Source organism: Vicugna pacos, chromosome 11 (assembly GCF_048564905.1).
Source record: "Vicugna pacos chromosome 11, VicPac4, whole genome shotgun sequence".
NCBI lineage: Eukaryota > Metazoa > Chordata > Mammalia > Artiodactyla > Camelidae > Vicugna > Vicugna pacos.
The window spans coordinates 90,935,393-90,943,873 of NC_132997.1; positions in this window are offsets into that span (position 1 = coordinate 90,935,393).

An 8,481-nucleotide genomic window follows, 5' to 3' on the forward strand; every position below is an offset into this window, starting at 1 on the left:
CCCCCAGCATCTCAGCTGGCCTGTATCAGAAACCAGATTCATTGCTTCTGTTCTAGACAGGAAGATGCTGATCGCAGGGATCAGAACCCACTCAAACTAGGAAGAGTTTACTGTAAGGCTACTGAGATGTCATGGACTTTAGAGACAGGAAAAAAGTACATCCAAGCCTCGAGCCAACAGTCAGAGGCATAGCAAGTGTGGAGGGCAGAGGGAACACGGGTGCCTGAGTGCCAGTCAGTGAGGGCATCACAAAGATGTAGGTAGAGAACTTTTTCTATTTCAGTTTCACACTGAGCTACTATTTTTAGATATGTTGACCATGAAACCTCTAGTTTTGCTATGTGCTTGATATTTGTTTCCAGGTGAAGGCTAGCCCCTAGGCCCCATTTATCTCCCTCTGTCCTGGGATGAAGGTCCAGATTGCCATTAGAAGCCGAGGCAAGTACAATCTCCACTTCCTCATCCAGGGTCCATGTGGTCTCTGTCCTTTGCTTCCCTTTTGGGGACTGTGCCAGGCCCTGCCCTGAGGACAACCGTTTCCTGCTCAGTTTCGTCTCCCAGGCCTGGCTCCCTGCTGGAGACGGTCCAACCCTTATTCCTGAAAATCCAGACAACACTGGCTTCTTTGTTGCCTCTGAAATCTTAAGTGGTGTACAGTCCACTCCCATCTGTCACCTGGAATTATTACCTCGTGTGGCTGGTTCACGTTCTGGTAAATGTTTATCTCATCTCTGCAGGGAGAAGACAGGGCAGAGTTTCACGCCCAGGTCAAAATCTGGCATCCCCACACGTTATTTTGTGATCTCAGGCAAATGATTTAATATCTCAGAGCCTCAATTTTTTAATCTACAAAATGGGTAGAATAATAGTACCTACCCCAGAGTTCTTGCAAATATTATGTATTTTTTTAAAAGATAATGCAAGGAAAATGCTTAGTAGGGTTCCTGATACACAGTGAGAGCTCTCCATTGTTATGGTTCTGTCTCCCTCCTCAGCCTTGCAGGTGTTTGAGGAGTAGCAATTGTGATCGTAGAATCAGTCTGGTTCTCAGACCTTTAGATGAACAGGATCAGATAAGGAGCTTTGGGAAAGATTCCTGGCTCCTCCCCCATGCAACTGGATCAGAATCCCAGGGTTGTGCTGAGATTCTGATAATCAGCCTAGGGGAGTCCCCACCAGGCTGGCCATGCCACCTCCTGCAGGAAATAGGCAGAAAATGCCAATTTCAGGGTAAAGTAGTCATCCCCCTGCAGTCACAAGAGTTCCTCCCTCTCTCATTCAAGCCCTCGCTCAAAATCCATCTCCTTCCTGGTCCTTCACAGCCCCTTTCACTCCCCGACCTTGAGTGTGTGTTTACTGTTCATCTTCTGTCTCCCCCACCTTTGATGCACCTGGCAGTGCCTAGCGCACGTGAGGAAGAAGAGAACAAACCAGTCTCTGCTGAATCTCCCTGTCCCATCCTTTAACGAGATCTTGGGCAGATTTCAGTTTCCAGGTCCCCTTTCTTATTAAAACTCAGCCCAGTCTGGTTTAGAACTCTGATGCCTTACCTGATTCCATGATTCCCCCTTCCCCATCACGATTGGGCCGGGAGCTCTGAGGACCTGAGAGGGGATAGGCAGTCTGCTTTTCACCTCCTCCCCCCCATGCCTAGGAGTGAAGGGGAGCTTGGTGTGACTTTGAGATAACCCTCCCCTTCCTCGGGCTCATCAGGGGTTGGAGGCTGGGAGTCAGCAATTTGTGGGAAAAGAGGGAGGGCTCCTGGTGGAGCTGGTGCTGTACAGTCCTCTCTGGGTTGGTAGGTGCGGCTTGCCTGGCTAACCCTGGGCCTTGTCAGGGGGCAGGCATGGGTTCCCCCGGACTCGAGGTGGCCTCTGCGTGCCAGCCAGTTCCCTAAGTGAGCGATCTAGTTCCACTCCACCACGCTCCTAAGCTGCCCCCAACCCCCGGCAGTTACACCCACCGTCTCTTGCTGCTGGAGTCCTTCTGCCTGGAGGCAGCCACCTCCCACTGTGTCCCCTTGAAGGCCTGAGAAACTCACACACGTGGGTGCTCAGAACACACGTGGGTGGACAGGTGCTGGCCCTCGCCCTGCCATTTCTCTCAGCCCTCTTCTGCCCTGCGCAGTGAAGCTCACCTGGAGACCAGCACGTCCCGGGACTGAGCACTGCCTGATGTGGATGGAGTGGCGTGCTCCCCGCCCTGCAGGCACCCCCAGTCCCGACAAGGGATTCTTCTGCAACTTTTCCCTGGTACGGGGCTTAGTGGCACAGTGAGGGTAGAAAAACAAAGGATTAGCCCCGCCCTCCCACAAACACACCCTCACAAGTGTGCAGCCTTGGGCCCAGCGCCATAAGGCAAGTCCCACTCTACAGTCTGTCCAATAACCAAACACTTCTTGATCTGATCAAAGCTTGCAGGTTTGGAGGCTCTGCCAAGGGCAATGAGCTCATGAACCTTGTAGAAGACACACTCATAACAGAGCCATAGGACTAAAATTATTGGTTCCTCCCTCCCCTCCTTCCTTCTCCAATGCTCCAATGACTGAAGGAATGTAAACTGCCTTCTAGGAAGAGGCCCTTAAAGAAAGCAGCAGGATCTTCCCTGCTTCCTGATGGCTAGAAGGTAGACATGATGGATGATGGCTGGAGCTGCAGCAACTCTCTTGGGCTATAAAGTAGACTCCACATGATACAGGTGTCAGAGCAAGAGTAGAAGGAGTCTGTTCCTGACAATCATGAAACTGCCTTTCTAACCCTGGGCTATTTGGGTTTCTTTACATGAGAGAGAAATATACCTTAATATGTTCAACCAATCTTTTCAAACTTTCTTTCTCTCACAGCCAAACCTCATGCTGATAGTCTGGCTCTATGCTTGAGGTCTGCTCTTTACTGGAAAAATTGTTTCCTTAATATAACCAGGATTGAAAGATACATGGAAAGGAAATGATTTTTGCATTATGATCTGATATTCTTTAAACATGTTTGTGTACTACTTAAGTTATCTCTCCTGCCATAGGTGGCACCTGCCTCATGCTTTAGAAAAAACTCACAGGTACACTCTATTAGATAGACAATAGATAAACTCAAGGACCTACTATAATATAGCACAGGGAACTAAGTATCTTGTAATAACCTTTAATCAAAAAAATCTGAAAAACAGTAGATATATGTGTATAACTGGATCCCTTTGTGGTACACCTGAAACTAACACAACATTGTAAACCAACTATATTTCAATTTTTTTAACTATTTAAAATTTTTTAAATAAATAAACTTAAAAAAAAAAAACCTCATAGGTTCCAAAGTCAATCAAACACAGATTAGAAATTGGTTTCTCAGATTCCCCAGCTGTGTAACCTTAAACAGTTTCCCTAACATTTCTGAGCTTTAGTTTCCTGTTTTATTCAGTAAGAATAATAATGTCTGTCTCCAAGAGTTTACCCAACACATTTTTATTGAATATCCACTATCTGCAGGACATTATGCTGGAGCTACCATGGAGAATAAGGCAAAGCCTCCGCCTTCATGGGGATTGAGGTCCAGTGAAGGTGAGATGGCAAAGAAAGGAAATTAATAAGCAAACAGAACAGTCACAGTAAGCGTTTACTGTCACGGAAAATATGTGTGGGAGCCCTGGGAACTGGGAAACCATCCCCTCTCGGGACTAAAGGAAAAACCTCATGTCCCGCTCTGAGCACACATGCCAGTTACTATCATGATCCTCACCTGGAAGCTTCCAAACCTCCTTCCCTCACAGGGGAGCCTGCCATTAACAAAGCTTGAGACCACCCCCACCTCCACCCCCACCCCATGCAGCCAGTGCACAGCTCCTACTAGGTAACCCCATCTGTGCCTTTTCTGTCCATCCGAGGAGGGAGGGAGGGATTGGGGATGGACAGACAGAGGGCCTCACACAGACTGCCAGTGGGGAAGGCTACTGGCCGCAGACCCTGCCTGGCACAGACCCACCACTGAGCTCGCTTTGTCCCTTTGCCTAATGGGCACCACCTGGGTCCCAGGGCAGGCAATTGGCATCAATAAGTTGTCCTTGAGTCCAAGCTGGAGTGGCAGCCTGGCTCCCCTCCCAGGTAGTGGCACTGGAAGCCGCCCACTCCTGGGCTGAGTGTCTTTCACGCCTAACAGCCTCCACTGGTGACCTCTTTTCGAGTAGGCAGGACCCACCAGGCCCGCAGCTGTCATCATCATGAGCAACCTGGTTCTCAGAGCTAAGGGATCCGACTCCATCCACCACAGGGCACCTGAAGGGGCCAAATGTGTGCACCGAGGACGGTGGAAGCAGCAGAATGACTCTGAAAATTCCCTTCCTGGCTTTCTTCCTTAGAATTTCGTTCAGAAGAGAAAGACAGGCAGTCCAGAATCGGAGGTTTTGAATAGAACCTAAGCAGGCACTGTGAAGGTGGACCAGGGAGAGCGGCTTGGTTTTTCCATCATGAAATGGGCACGGTAACCACAGTGCCTACCCCATACTGGGGGGCAGGAGTAAGTGAAAGAATCCACGTAAACACATTCATGAAATGTCCCGTGTGTTCACTGTGACCCATCTCCTTCACTCCACAAATGTTTTTGAGCATGTAACACGGGTGAGGCTCTGTTCTAGGCTCTGGAAGTGCGAAGACAAATAACAAAGCTAGGAGGACCATTGAACGCCATCTCCCCTGGTGACCACCCATTTTTAGACTGCAGCGCAACTAAACTAGGCGAAAGGCGGCGTGACCTACCCACCCCACTGTATCACTCCGCTTTTGCGTGTGACAAACCACTCCAAAACTCAGTGACTTCCAGCCATAAACGCTTCTCCTGTCTCATGACTGTGGGTTATCTGGGCAGTTCTTCTGGTCCGAGCCAGCCTGGCCAGGGCTGGGTGGGCCAGGTCAGCTCCACGCACAGCTCCTGCGCCTTAGCCGGGGTGTCTACAGCGACTGTCCCATGGTCTCTCAGCTCCCAGAGGCTCTTGGTGGGCTTACTCTCAAGGGGTCAGAAGACCCGACAGTAAAAGAAAAGGAAGCTGCAACTCATAAGCCCTTTCCAAGCCTGACACATTAGCTATCGTTCCATTGGCCAAAGTAAGTCACAAAACTAAGGTCAGAGTCTATGGGAGGGGACCTCCCAAGGGCATGGAATGAGGGAAGCATGAATAAACAGGGGCTGTCATTGCCACAGTCAACCACGCTGAGCCATTTTCACTTTCAGAGGAAAAGAATTTGATAATAAAGCATCAGAGAAGGGATATATGGTGTGAAATAAAATTCGTATTTTATGGCAAGACAAGAAAAATGTAAACATAAAAAATTCTCTGCCCTTTGATTCCTTACACACCACTGTGCACTGTGGGTAGAAAGCCATCTTTCAAGTAACTTTTTTTTAAATTTTATTTTATTGAGTTATAGCCAGTTTACAATGTTGTGTGAATTTCCAGTGTAGTGCACAATTTTTCCAGTTATACATGAACATACACATATTCGTCGTCACATTCTTTTTTTTTTTTTTATTGATTCATAATCATTTTACAGTGTTGTGTCAAATTCCAGTGTTCAGTACAATTTTTCAGTCATACATGGACATATACACACTCATTGTCACATTTTTTTCTCTGTGATTTATCATAACATTTTGTGTATATTTCCCTGTGCTATACAGTGTAATCTTGTTTATCTGTTCTACAATTTTGAAATCCCAGTCTATCCCTTCCCACCCTCTACCCCGCCCCGCCCCCCCCCCCCCCCGGTAACCACAAGTCTGTATTCTCTGTCCATGAGTCCATTTCTGTCCTGTATTTATGCTTTGTTTTTGTTTGTTTGTTTGTTTTTGTTTTTTAGAGAAAGAAAAATACCATATGAGATCGCTCATATGTGGAATCTAAAAAACATCGTCACATTCTTTTTCTCCGTAAGCTATCACAAGATCTTGTATATATTTCCCTGTGCTATGCAGTATAAACTTGTTTATCTATTCTACATATGCCTGTCAGTATCTACAAATTTCGAACTCCCAGTCTGTCCCTTCCTTCCCCCGTCCCCCCTGGCAACCACAAGTTCATGTTCTATGCCTATGAGTCTGTTTCTGTTTTATATTTAAGTTCATTTGTCTTCTTTTTTTCAAGTAACTTTCTTGATAATACTAATTTTGGGGGACAAGGGGACTGACTTCTTCTTAGATCTCATTTCTACCTCGTTATGTGCTAATACAGAGTTCACACTAGCCATCTCAGCTAATCTTTTGTTTTTCCCCAGGCCTTGAGCTATTAGGATCGTCTTAAATCTTCAGTCTCTCTACAATAATGTATTAAACAATTTCCCCATTTTGCTGGGATTAGTTTAGCTAAAACTAGATTGTGTCATTTGTAAATCCACTTACCCAATAACACCTGAAACTCCCCTGGCGGGTCCCTCACTTGGCTCCTCATAGTGGAGCCCCTGAAGGCCTACCTGTGCCATGGGCGACATCAGACCCTCTGACCGCTCCACTGGAGGAAGCTACTGGTGCTGATCTCAACCTGCAAAGATCAGGAAAGTATAACTGTTTTCTTACTTGCGGGGGGAGGCTCAAAGTTCCACTTTTCCACACACCCAGTGGACTGTGTTGAGCGCCCCCCTGGAGACCCCTAACTGGCTCTGTCAAAGGCAAACATGAGATTTGACACACGATATTAAAATTTAAAACAATGCCGTATGCCCAAACTTGGTGGCCTGAAATAAGAGGAATTTATTCTCTTACAATCTGGAGGCTTGAAATCTGAAACCAAGGTGTGGGCAGAGCCCTGCTCCCTCTGGAGGCTCCGGGAGAGAATCCTTTCTTGACGCCTCCAGCTTCTCGTGTTGTCAGCACTGGCTGGCTTGTGTCACACTGTGATGTCTTCACATTGCCTTTTTCTCTGGGTATCTGTCCTCTCCTCTGTGTGTCTTTACCAGGACATTTGGCATTGGATCCAGGCCTACCCAGACAATTCAGGATGATCTCATCTTGAAACCCTTAACTAATTACATCTGCAAAGTCCCCATTTCCAAATAAGGTCACATCTGCAGGTTTTGAGGGTCATCATTCAACCCAAAGCACACATCCTGCCCACAGTTTTAATGGGCAAAGTGGGGCCCAGTGTGAACCAGCTTCTGTCTTTTCCTCCTTTGTGCCTGTGCAGAGCTCCTCTGAACACAATGCTTCTTTACAGAACACGTCCCCCTGCAAAGAAGCACTTCCTCGTTGTCATGCGTAATTCACTCCTGTTTTCTGGTGTGAAGCAAATGCCCGTGCCTTGGAAAAGCAAAAGCAATTTCTTGCCCTTAAGGACCATTAAGGCTCCTTCCTCCTGTCTTTCCACCACCATTTCTACGTATTTCTCCTCCTCGAGGACTCTCCAAAACATTCTCTCCAGAACTACCAGCCTGGTTTCTGATTTCCAAGGAAGGAGCCAGCCATCAGGGTTTTATAGTGGGCATGACAGGGCAGAGCCTGGCCAGCCCCAGGGCAGAGCTCTTGCCAACAGGAAAGGGAAGAGTGGCCCGGGGAGACTTCCTCTTGGCCTCAGAGTCAAACCACTTTCAAGTTTTAACTAGGTGTTTGCCCTGTGATCAGGGTTGCTGTATGTAGCAAATAAACACAGGATGCCCAGGTGAATTTGTACTTTGGATAGACAATGAGTAGTTTTTTGGTACAAGTATGTTTCATGCAATATTTTTAAATCTACTTAAAATGCAATATTTGGGACACACTTATTTTTTTTAATTGTTTATCTGAAATTTAAATTTACCTGAGCATCCTGCATCTTATCTGTCAGCCCGACCTGTGACCTTCCCTCCCTCCCTCTCCACCTTTCTTCCTTCCAAAAAGCCTACTCTGCAAAGTCCTATTTTCAGCATAAATAAAACATAATGCTTTCCTTCAAGTATTCATAGCATAAAGAAGGAGGCAAACGGGTAACAGATGCCTTTTGCACAATGCGGTCCATCCCCATCCTAATAAATTTTATACAAATTATTTGCAGGACACAGAAGAAGAAACAATTAATTCTGTATAAGGAAAAGCAGGATGAGGTGGGAGAAAAGCTTGAGAAAATACGCAGCGGTTGGGGTTCCTGGGCTGACCTCCAGGGACAGGTGCAAAGCAATGGACGGTGTGGTCTGAGGAAGACACACTCTGCTCCGGGAGCCTGGGGGGCCCGCGGGGGCTGGGTTGGTGAGGAGGAGGCTGTGTGTGTCTGGGTGGGGAGGGGACTTCTGGCATCACTGATGTCAGAGGTGAGGGCCAGAAATGCTATTTGGAGAGTGAAGGGCTCTTTACGCCAGGCTGAGGAGTTGGGGCTTTCTCTGAACATCCAAATGGACAGTGCCCAGATCATAGATGACAGGAGAACTCTGACCACAACCTCTGCAGCAATGGGCCCGGGAAGCCAAATCACAGCCTCTGCAGCCATCTGGCCAAAGAGGTCAGGACTCGGTCAACCCCTCCCAGCTTCCCAATCCTT